This window comes from Cervus elaphus, chromosome 26 (assembly GCF_910594005.1).
Source record: "Cervus elaphus chromosome 26, mCerEla1.1, whole genome shotgun sequence".
In the NCBI taxonomy this organism is placed as follows: domain Eukaryota; kingdom Metazoa; phylum Chordata; class Mammalia; order Artiodactyla; family Cervidae; genus Cervus; species Cervus elaphus.
Genome location: NC_057840.1, coordinates 35,489,418 through 35,501,891, shown reverse-complemented (window position 1 = coordinate 35,501,891; position 12,474 = coordinate 35,489,418). Strand labels below are relative to the sequence as shown.

At 42.7% G+C, this 12,474-nt stretch overlaps 1 protein-coding gene across 4 annotated transcripts in view; it reads right to left on the bottom strand.

Moving 5' to 3' along the window:
* Nucleotides 1-12,474, bottom strand: part of ESR1 (estrogen receptor 1) — a 272,512-nt gene that overhangs the window by 237,917 nt on the left and 22,121 nt on the right. Inside the window, exon 1 of one of the 4 annotated variants that reach the window (XM_043888324.1) lies at nt 9,941-10,799. The exons of the other annotated variants lie outside the window; for them this stretch is intronic. The gene's annotated coding sequence lies outside the window, so the exon portion shown is untranslated. Of the gene's footprint in view, nt 1-9,940; nt 10,800-12,474 lie in introns of those variants that run through there. 4 annotated transcript variants of the gene reach the window in all.

The following is a 12,474-nucleotide window of genomic DNA, read 5'->3' as shown; positions in this document are numbered from 1 at the left end:
AAAGAAATAGGGTAGACACTGCAGTGAGACATGGAGGAATGTTTCGCATCAGTGACTTAACATAAAGTTGCAACTCTGATGCACATAAATGACTAAAGAGTGGAATAAAGCAAAGGCAGGGGAAAGCAGAAGCTGGAGAGCATCAGATAACAAAAGACACCACCACTGTGCCTATGGAAACTGGAAACCCAACTGATTTAGATTTAGTTTCGTTTTCATTACATCAGTTTGACAACTAAATATCTGGTTGGCTAAAAAGTTCCATTTTTTTTCCCTTTAACCAGCTCTAGCTGTTTTCTTTAATATCATTTGAAACAATTTTGTTAGACAGTAATGCAACAGCTGTCATATCAGTGAGCATTTTTAAAAAATTTTATTAGAACTGGTGAATTTGGGGTCAGCCATTTTAGACGAAAGAAAAAAAGCAACATTTTCGGCATGTGTGTCTTTTGTTTTTACTTAAAAAAACCAAAGGAACGTTTTGGCCAACCTGATATTTCCAAATGGATGCCCCACTGATATTACATATTTGATATGATTTAAGAGAGATGTTGGAAGGCATTCATATTGGGGTCAGAGAGTGGACTTTCCTGGACCAAGTGAAAAACAGAGCCTAATAAAAAGAATTTGCCGGGAAGATTTTCATTAATCAAAGGAGAAGTTTGAAGCTCAGTGTAATCAAATACTGTTGTTTTTCCAACCATAAATCGTGGTACCAGCCATCCAAAAGTTCTATTCCCCTGATTAGCCAAGCACTGAAAGAAAAAAAAAATTTAAAGACTTGGTTTCTAAAGGAAATATTTTTGCAAAGTTAAACTAAAGGAACCAACAAATACCCACTCTCTAGAAATGTGGGAGTAATTGAGTGCTAGTGGAATAATTTCATGAGCTTCCCTCACCAAGTTCCCAACATTGTGAGCCAAGTTCCCTGAACTTTCTTTTCATGGCATTTACCACAATTTCCAGCCCTATGTTTGAGTGATTATTGACAAATATATGCTCCCTGTGAAGGCCATGAAGGTCCATGAAGGTGGGGACCATGTCTCACTTGCAATTAAAAACTCCCAATTTTAACTGACACACAGTAGGTCCTTAATAAACATTTGCTAAATGTACCTCCTGCATCTAATCCATAATCAAATTTAGTCCATCGTTTCTGCAAAACACAAGGCCTATCCTTCTTTACATTCCTGGTTTTTATCATTCTTGCCTGAGAAACAATACTCCTTGTCTCAATTACTAGCATTTATGTCTGTCTCCTGTCAGTGGCTCAGAAGATAAAAAATTTGCCTGCAATGAAAGAGACTGGAGCTCGATCCCTGGGTCGGGAAGATACCCTGGAGAGGGAAATGGCAACTCACTCCAATATTCTTGCCTGGGAAATTCCATGGATAGAGGAGCCTGGCAGGCTACAGTTCATGGGGTCACAAAGAGTCAGACATGCCTGGGCAACTAATAGTCTCAGTTTCAATTTCCCATCATTCCTCAAACTCACCCTGCCAACCAATGCCCAAAGAACTGTCATAAAAGACAACATTCATCTCTCAATGACTTCTCATTGCCTATACCCAGAGATGATTTACCTTCTGGGGGTTCGTGGACCTGTTTGATGATCTAATGAAAATTTTGAAACTATCTAGAAAACACGCATAAACAAATTCTCAAACTTCTACATATAATTTTAGGGGAGTCATAAACCAGCGAAATTCTAGTTAAAAAATCATCAGCAAATAAAATTAAGCCCAAGTGCCTGAATTACCTGCTCCAATCAGTACCGATCTCTTTGTAGCTTCCTGAGCAAAATTATATCAAATCCACCTCTGAGAGACTGCTCACACTATGCTCCCCACATAATCACTGCCTATCATCTAGACATCTCAGCTATCAGATAAAACCAAGCTTCCTTCCCACATTGCATAAGGCTTATTTTATGTATCCTAGCTCATATTGGCTTAGCTTTAAATTCTTACAGCAGGTAAAGTCTTCACCACTTATCTGGACACCAACTTAGATCTTGCTGGCGACTACTCCACCACTATTAATACTTCCTATGCATTTCCTTCCCTCACCAGGCTCCTAAATGTCAATATTCCTTGAATCTCTGCCTCCAGCCCTCACCTTCTCAGCTGACAGCTCTTTGTGGGTATCTCAGCCCTGTGTGTGGCCACACAAAACTGCCATCTCGTACTCTTCTCCTGGATAGCAGACCTAGATGCTAATGACCACTGCAGCTCCTATTGATCTACCCAAAGAAACCTCAACCTTAATGTATACAAAACTGAAGTCAGGATCTTTCCTCCAAAGGTTGCTCTTACCCTTGCATTCCCAGTCTTGGCCCCTGGCCTAGTGATCCACCTGAGGCATTCAAGCACACTGTTCCCTCTGCCTAGAACAGTCTCTTCCTCACCCGCTGAAGAACTCATATTCATCCTCCAGTTAAAAGTTTAAACTTAACTTCCTCCAGGGGGCTTTGCTGACCCTCATGAGCTAGGTTAGATGGACCCCAAACTCCCTCGATTGTAGTAGAGGTCTTCACTCCCTATGATATTGTGATTTTTTAATAAGAAATATATAGTTAGTCTGTGCAAGGCCACAGGGCTCCTAAAACCCCAAGTGATGAAATCAAAAAAGGTGTCTCTTGCTATGTTAGTGAAGTGACTTTTGGACCCCACCTAAGGAGGGGAGTTGTTTGCCAGGGGAACCAGCCAAACCTAGCGGGTTGGAACTTTCAGTTCTACCCACCTGATTCAGGAGGAAAGGGAGGGTCTGGAGGTTGTATATATCACCAATGGCCAATGATTTAATCAGTTGTGTCTATGTAATGGAGCCTCCATAAAAACCCAAAAGAATGGGGTTCAGAGCTTCTGGGTAGGCGAACACATGGAGATTTGGGGAGAGTGGGGTGACTGGAGAGGCATGGGAGCTCTGTGCCCCTCCCCCATGTCTGGCCCTATGCATCTCTTCCTTCTGGCTATTGAGCTAGTGAGTCAAATGTTTATAATAAACCAGTAATTCAGCAAGCAAGAGGTTTCTCTCACTTCTTGAACCTTTCTAGCAAATTAATCAAACCCAAGCAGAACCCTGGATTTAAAGCCAGTTGGTCAGGAACACAGGTGATGACCGGTGCTTGCCTGTGACCGGCATTTAAAGTGAGGGGGTCTCATGAGACGGAACCCTTAACCTATGGGATCTGATGTCACCTCCAGGGAGCGAGTGTCAAAACTGAGTTCGTGGCACTGGTGGTGTGCTAAAACACGCATACATCCAGAGTGGAGTCAGAATCACACTTTTGAACTGTGGTGTTGGAGAAGACTCTTGAGAGTCCCTTGGACTGCAAGGAGATCCAACCAGTCCATCCTGAAGGCAATCAGTCCTGAATATTCATTGGAAGGACTGATGCTGAAGCTGAAGCCCCAATACTTTGGCCACCTGCTGTGAAGAACTGACTCATTTGAAAACACCCTGATGCTGGGAAAGATTGAAGGTGGGAGGAGAAGGGGACGACAGAGGATGAGATGGTTGGATGGCATCACCGACTCAACGGACATGAGTTTGAGTAAGCTCCGGGAGTTGGTGATGGACAGGGAGGCCTTGCGTGCTGCAGTCCACGGGGTCGCAGAGTCAGACAAGACTGAGCAACTGAACTGAACTGATTCAAAACCCTCATGGCTTCCCACCACACCAAGAATAAAATTCAAAGGCCCAGCACTGTCCGTCCCCCGGCTGCACTCTTACCTGACTCCTCACGCTCCTTTTCTCACTCACCAAGTTCCAGGTCCTGAAATCACTGCTGCTCCACAAAGACCAAGTAGACACACGTCTCAGCACTCTTTTCCTGACATGCTTCCTCCCTCCAGCAGGGTTTCTCACCTCAGAAAGCCTCTCCTGGCCTAACATAAGCCTCCTATTACTGCTCACCCTAATGATGGTTTGGTTTTTCTTTACAGCCACCTGATACCAAACCGAATGCTAACATTAACATAATATGTGTCTTTCCCGAACATGAGCTTCCTTTCCCCAAAGCCTTGAAGACAGCCTGGCAAAGAAAGAATTGCTGAATGAACAAGTACATAAATAAATAATTGAAGCAAAGGACCAACACTTTTGTTGTGCTCTGTTTAATTACCTGTCTTACCCCATACACTGTAACGTCCCCCTTGGCAGAACTGCAGCGACCTTACTCCATGTGGTTTCTCCCAACTCATGTTTAGCACAGCCTGACACACAGGTAAGTGACTGATAAACATCTGTCATCTGAGTTAAGGTACAGACGCGGTGACTTTTCTGGAAAGTTTTCCCAACTTGCTGCCTGTAACCCCCACAACACAACCCTGTCCTCCATATCACAGCAAGAGCAAAATGGAACTCGATTTGAAATCCATCACATCTCTTCAGCATCTATCATAAGGCTTCTTAACCTTCTTCCTCTGGGTGGACTCCAGGAAAATGCCCTTATTTACAGAAACACAGATTTTGCTTATAATCTTTGGGGTGTTCATGGGTGCGCTGAAGTCCATGAAAAATGAAAGTGTTACCCTCTCAGTCTTGTCTTTGCCACCCATGGACTGAAGCCCGCCAGGCTCCTCTGTCCATGGAATTCTCCAGGCAAGAATACTGAAGTGGGTTGCCATTCCCTTCTCCAGGAGAATCTTCCCGACCCAGGGATCAAACCCGGGTCTCCTACATTGCAGATGGATTCTTTACCATCTGAGCCACCAACAGACTCACCAGTAAGTCCATGATAGATCTTAAAAGACTTTAGACTAAGAGTGCCCACCCAGGTCCATGGGAGAAATGCAGGTTCCTTAACATCAGACATTCTGACTTGTCCAGTCTCCCTATTCTTCCCTGGGCTAACTTTAAGTGTCTGACTTCCCCAAACAGACTAGCACATGTCTGAGTTTTTGTCCACACTGCTTCCTATTTTGGCCAAATAGCAAAAATCTTATTAGTGAAAATGGCCCCTTTTCAGGTAGCAACCACTGAATTTCTCAATAGAGTCAACATACACTCCTAGAGTATCACATCCATAACTATTCTGAAATCCTCCTCCTCATTATATGTATTCACTGTGAGTCTCCAGGAAAGAGATCCTAATTGTATCATCTTTGCTTCTGAGTTTCCAGCACAGTAATGACAACTAGTAGTAAGCACTTGATAGCTGAATGTGAATGAGTAGGATTACATGATCCATACTGTATGTCTTGCCTTCTCAACTAGGCTGTAAGCTTTTCAACAATATGGAAACTATCCTCTATTTTCTGTGCTGTGCTTTGCTTAGTCACTCAGTCGTGTCCAACTCTTTGCAACCCCATGGACTGTAGACCGCCAGGCTCTTTCTGTCCACTGCGGATTCTCCAGGCAAGAATACTGGAGTGGGTTGCCATGCCCTCCTCCAGGGCATCTTCCCAATCCAGGGATTGAACCCAGGTCTCCCACACTGCAGGTGGATTCTTTACCATCCGAGACACCAGGGAAGCCCAAGAATACTGGAGTGGGTAGCCTATCCCTTCTCCAGGGGATCTTCCCATCCTAGGAACCATACTGGGGTCTCCTGCATTGCAGGCAGATTCTTTACCAGTGGTAGCTACCAGGGAAGCCCAAGTATTTTCATCTCCACCTCCCAAAGCACTTGGTATGGTACTTTGCAAGAAAGTATCCAACAAAATTTACTGGACAAATTAATCAGTACAGAATTAAGAAAAACTATGCAAGAGACACAGCTACTGCAGTACCAGAATGCTGTATCAAGAGAACAAGAAACCAATGATTGATGCCTGTGTGTGTCCAACATACAAATCAATCAGAACATGGTTCCTTACGTACCTCTCTCTGCTTTAAATATCGGCATAAATGGGTATCAACTAGAGGTGGTTCATGCCTTTGGCCAGAACTTACTTATGGGTATTTTTACTCTCTAGGCAACTTTTTATTTAGATTTTAATATGATTTCCATTTCTTTTCCATGGCAGTACATATATGTTCTTGAAAAGAATAGACAAGTTGATATAAAATCATAGAGTCTAGAGAACAAAAACCCTGAATCCCATTTTTAGAAAAGCTAGAGTTAAATAAGTCCTGGGTCACATCTGGGCAGCCCAGTAAAACAGGGGGTAGTTATGTTCTGATAGACTAGTAAAGGGGCTTCTCAAGTGGCTCAGTGTAAAGAACCTGCCTGTCAATCAGGAGCTACAAGAGACGTGGGCTGATCCCTAGAGAAGGAAAGGGCAGCCCACTCCAGTATTCTTGCCTGGGAACTCCCATGGATAGAGGGGCCTGGTGGGCTACAGTCCATGGGGTTGCAAAGTGTCCACACAACTGAGCAACTGGGCACATACACACACCAGTTAAAAATTATTTTCTGGATGACAAATGTAGGTCTTTTCAGCTCTGTCAGAAAGACTCTAGCTCATTTACACTGCTTATCTGAAAAGTTACTCTACCTCTTGCCTCATACTATCCATTTAATGAGTATAATTTTTATTTGTATTTGTTGTTATCTTCTGGTTAATAAACAGAGGCAGATAATGTCCTTCCCTAAACAGTACAAAAGAAAACTCCTCCTAAAAAATGACTAGAGATAAATGCAGTTCACTTCAACACTATGAAATTATCCAGGGAGAGAGTTATAGCTGCTATTTCAGCTTCAGCCCAAAGTTCAGACCACACCCTGGACTTCTGGAAAACCCAGCGTGACCCTTGGTCTAGCAAGATAAGAGGAGCTGGAGGAGTAGGCAAGCAAAATTTCACACAAAAATTGATAGCTATGGCAGGCACTATATTAAGTGCTTTTATGGAATTAAATCATTTGGCCCTCAAAATTATCCCAAGCAATGCAATTGTAACTGCAGTTGTTTTTAAAATGAGGTAACCAAGGTACAGAGAGATTAGCTAACTCACCAAGTCATCCAATCAGAAAAGGATGGTGTCAAGGACCCAGGCAGTCTGATCCCAGAGCCCTACTCCCCGAAGAAAAGAGAGAATCCTTGAGAACTCCACCCCAACTCACCCAAGCCAAGTGTCACAACTAGGAACAAAGTCATTACCTCATACCTCATCGCCAAACTCAAAAATAGCAATCCCATTAGAAATTGTCCACAGTTATTTATTACAAGGCCAGTAACACTTTTTTAAGGGAAAATGCTAATTCAATTTGTAGTGCGAAGGTTGAGAACTCTGTTGAGTTCCATGAAAACAGAGCTAATGGAGCTGACAGTCATACAGAAGAACATCTTGACGAAAGTTTTAATATCTCCTAAAAATACGATTTCAGAAAATGCCTGTTTTAACTCACAAACAAAGAAAAAGCGAGGTGTCATTAGTGTTCATATACAAGAGTCCTGAAATTCTTAATGCACAAAGAATATTAGCATTTGCTATTCAAAACTTAAGTCTCTCTGTAAAATGTCAAGAGGTTTTCCCACTCACTTAAAAAAAATCTTCACCCCCACAATACAAGCAAGCGTTGATTTTCCACACTAATGGGAAACAAGAAAACCTGGCATAAAATTCCCTAAAAAAAAAACCAACCATTTAGCCAATATGTTTTTATCTTTTATCAGTTACTAATGTGCCACCCATCGATGTGATCAGCGTTTCATCACCTCTCCATTCTCTGCTTGTACCAACCAGTTGCAAGTGCTAATGAACAGTGAGGACGAGGAGTCCAAAGAAGAAGCAAGGAACAAGAAACATGGGTAACACGAGGGAGGTAACTAAGGAGAGAGGCTTGACACCACACCTTCTTAAAACAAGGGCTTCCCCTGTGGTTCAGCTGGTAAAGAATCCACCTGCAATGCGGGGGACCTGGTTTCAATTCCTGGGTTGGGAAGATCCCCTGGAGAAGGGAAAGGCCACCCACTCCAGTATACTGGCCTGGAGAATTCCATGGACTGTATTGTCCATGGGATCTGAGCAACTTTCACTCCTTAAAACAAACTTGACTCCCAGTCTAATTTCCATAGAAGACAGGACACTATGTCAGCAGAGGACTAATCTACTCGCAGGCAGAAACATTAAGAAATCCATTCATTCATTCATTCAATAGCACTGGGAAAGTGTCTACTTATTACCAGCCACAGAGCATCCTAGGACATAGGACAGATTAAAAAGGAGGAGGAGGAACAGGAAGGAGAGAGGGACAGAAGAAGAGAAGAAGGATAGGTTTTTTCCTAGGAAAGCAAACAGTTCAAGCTCAAGGAGGAAGACTTGGGCCTTTGGGAAAAGGCCCTCCAGGCACAAAACACCAAAAACAGTCCTGGAGCTCCACCACTGGCCTCTGGTTTGCTTTTGAATGTGATCCATAAATCATTCCATAAATTGTAAACTGATGAGTCCATCCAAGAGATAGAACGATAATATATCATCACATAAAAAGACCACACAAACACGTCTAGAGTTGCACATGGAAAGTTTTCCTTACAAAAATTATTTGGGAATCTGTATGTCATCTGTATGTCATTAGGGATCACAGAGCTGCAAATGTAATAAACTTCAATTAGGGAGGCAGGGTATTGTGGTGGAAAAATTCTACCCTGAGTCAGAACTCTCGGGTTCTAGATAAAAAGCTGCCAGTAACAGCTGCATGGCTTAAGCAAGTCCCCAACCTCTTTGGGTCTCAGTTGCTTCTCTGTAAAATGAGAAGTCTCAACTATGTTTTCTGAATTGCTTTCCAGCCTCTACGCTGGGTGACCATGTTTCCGACCAACAATAACATCTGTAAGCAGCTAGGGTTTCTTCAGTGGGTCTCACCAGTGCACAGCCCATTTTTCAAAACTCATTCCCAAGAGTAATAAAATGTGTAAAAGATAAGTTGGTAAGAGGCCCTAGCACTGTATTTAAGCCTGCTCAGTGTTCAGTCCCATGACCGATCAAAGATGACAAACACCCATTTCATCAGAGAGCTGACAGTGATGGCCATTGTGTTCCTAACTGTGGCTTGCCCACAGAAATGTCACTTCTCACTAATATGAGGCATGAAAAAACAGGACGGAAAAAAACTAGAGGGAAAAAAGACAAGAAATAGAGAAACAAAGAAACGGAGGGACATATTCAATACATCTGTGTATTTGACATATTCTTAGTTCACTAGGCTCTATCAGTGATTGAGGTGGGAACCTGGGTAGAAGAAAATATAGCTGAGCTATCAATGACAAAGGAGACATAATTCATCTCCTGGGGCTCTGTTTAGATTAGCATGCATGGCTGGAGAGAGAGTTGCCAAGCAAATGAACTATCCTGGAACAGAAGACAATTTGGATATGGTTTAAAAAGAACAGAGGTTCTTTAGCACAAAAACTTCCTCAATGGCCAAATTCTCCAACATAATCAGTGACCAGAAATGTTGACATCTGTGGGTAGGGACTAAGAGCTCTCTTAGAAAGGGAAGCTAGAAACAAATCTGCAGGGTTACTTTGATTTTTTCCAATCCACTCTACAGGAAGTTTCCCAGGTGGCATTAGTGGTAACGAACCCACTGCCAACTCAGGTGAGAAACCCAGGTTCGATCCCTGAATTGGGAAGATTCCCTGGAGGAGGGCATGGCAACCCACTCCAGTCTTCTTGCCTGGAGAATCCCATGGACAGAAGAACCTAGTGGGCTATGCTCCATAGGGTCAGAAAGAGTGGGACACAACGGAATCAACTTAGCATGCCCACACTACTGGATGCAAGCTCAACGAGCAATCTATTCTTTTGCTGTTGATATTTTGCTTACTTCTGAGAAGACACAGATCACTCTGAGTTGTAGCAGAAACAACATTTGAAGACAGTGTCATCCAGAGACACCAGGAACGCATGGGACGTTGACAGAGCCGCAGATGACGTAGGGCTCATGGACAAACATCGGACAAGATTGGGTAGGTGTGTGTGAAACACCCTACTGGGGGCAGTGATTCTGCAACTGGCAGAGAGTTTGGGAGTTTTCAGATGCTGTTATTACCTCTTTGACTGAGGGAAAGATGCAAAGTGCTCTCTGCAAAAGCTTGACCTCTGTCTCCAGACTCATCTCCTGCTGCTCCTTTATCTACAAGCCAGGTACCACATACTTCAGCAGCCAACTGCATGCTCTTCCCAACTTGCCATGCCTTCACTCTTCTCATGCCTTTGCTCATGCTGGTTTCTGCCAAGAATATCCTTGCCCAGCCCCTGCAAGCCAGAAGAACTCCTGATCACATCCAGACTCATTTCTTCCCTCTACTACCTCTATACCTGGTATTCTCTCTGCCTCCATTTACACTGATCGCAATTACAGTTTCAAGGTTTCATGCCTGTTAGACCTTGAAATCCTTGTAAATGACATCCAATATATAGGAGGCAGCCAATTAATCTTTGATTTTCTTTAAATTCAATTTAATAATTCAGCTGAGTTATAATACACAGAACTATTTCCATGACAGCTCTTAAAATAATTTAAAATACCTTGAGAGATTAGGAAATCTGTCCAAATATATGTCTGATTGTCTGCCCAAATTTCTTCTAGAGAAGAAGAGATAATAGAGCAAAAGAAACTTCAAGTTTGGGTAAGTCATTCCCAGTTTACCAGGATTTTCTAAACCACCATTTAAGGGACTTTAGAATAAGTCACTTAACAAATGAGCAATTCTGTGCTACTTTTCCACATTTGAAAATAGCGATACCAATATTTTCTCTAGCTGAAGAATTTATGGTATTAGTAATATTTACAAAAAGAAACTAAAAATCCCAAAGCCAGATGCTGATGTTAATCTTTAAAGGAAACCAGAATGGAAAGATACACGTACCCCAGTGTTCATCGCAGCACTGTTTACAATAACTAGGACATGGAAGCAACCTAGATGTCCATTGGCAGATGAATGGATAAGAAAATTGTGGTACACAGGCACAGTGGAATATTACTCAGCTATTAAAAAGAACACATTTGAGTCAGTTCTAATAATGTGGATAAAACTGGAGCCTATTATACAGAGTGAAGTCAGAAAGAAAAACACCAATACAGTATATTAAAGCATATATATGGAATTTAGAAAGATGGTAACGATGACCCTAAATGAGAGACAGCAAAAGAGACACAGATATAAAGAACAGACTTTTGAACTCTGTGGGTGAAGGCGAGGGTGGGATGATTTGAGAAAATAGCATTGAAACATGTATATTACCATTGTGAAATAGATGACCAGTCCAAGTTCGATGCATGAAATAGGACATTCAAAGCTGGTGCACTGGGACAACCCAGAAGGATGGGATGGGGAGGGAGGGGGGGCGTTCAGGATGGGGGACACATGTACACCCATGACTGATTTGTGTCGATGTATGGCAAAAATCACCACAATATTATAAAGTAATTAGCCTCTAATTAAAGTAAATTAATTTTTAAAAGACCTAGTTTGAAGTATATATATATAGTAGCATTCCGATAAATGTATGACACCAAAAAGGATTTTAATTACTATCTAATTCTTGACTCCTCTCTCACAAGCTGCGTCAAAGCTGTCAGGAAATCCTATCAGTTTGACCTTCAAAGTATAAATCAATTCAAATTCTCGATATTTAAAGAAATATTGTTAACTTTTAAATATGGTAATCATAGTATAGTTGTATTTTTACAAAATAGTCCCCATCCTTTAGAAATGCATACAGAAATATTGACAAGCTATATTACAATGGTCAAAGCTGGGTGATGGGAACATGAAGGGTCACTGTGCTTTTCCATTTTTGTAAAGGTTTTAAACCAGTCACAATAAAAGCTCAGAGCAGGTCATTCCACTCTTTGAAATCCTCTGATGAATCTCCCACTCATTTGGAGGAAAAGCCAGCATCCCATCAATGGTCCACAAAGGCCCTATTCACTCTGAGGCCTACATTCCTCTCCATCCTCACCTCTGACTTGGTACTCCACCCCGTCATCCCAGCCTCCCTGTCCCATACACAGCAGGCACACGCCTGCCTCGGGATCCTCTCAGCCTGAGATACTCTTCCCTGAGAGATTCTCCTGCTACCATTCCCTCCCCTATTTCAAATCTTTGCTTATGTGTTGTCTTCATATTGGACCCTTTCCTGATCGGTCTGATTTGTTCACTGGTCTATTCCCGGTGCCTAGAATAGTGCCTGGCATAGGGCAGACGGCCAATAAATACTGACTGAATGAATGAATGGGCAAACTGAGTCAGCCGTCCAGTGCACCTAGGTGGAGGTGCTACAACATCACCAGGGTGAAGTAGGAGTATGTCAGACAGGCGACACTGGTGACTCTCGATCAGAATGGCAAACCGTGACTTCAAATGCTCCTTGGACCAGTGGTCCAGTGTGGTGCTCAGGAAGTCATCAAAGTTAATAGAGCACAGTTGTCTACAGCCTGGGTCTCAAGTAGCCAGGAGATGGAGCTGGGCTTTGCAACTCCACCAAGCAGCTGGCCACTGACATCGACTACCTGATCACGTGATGGACACCCTGGGCCTGCAACCACCCCACACCTTCCAGAACATCCCTACACTCCTG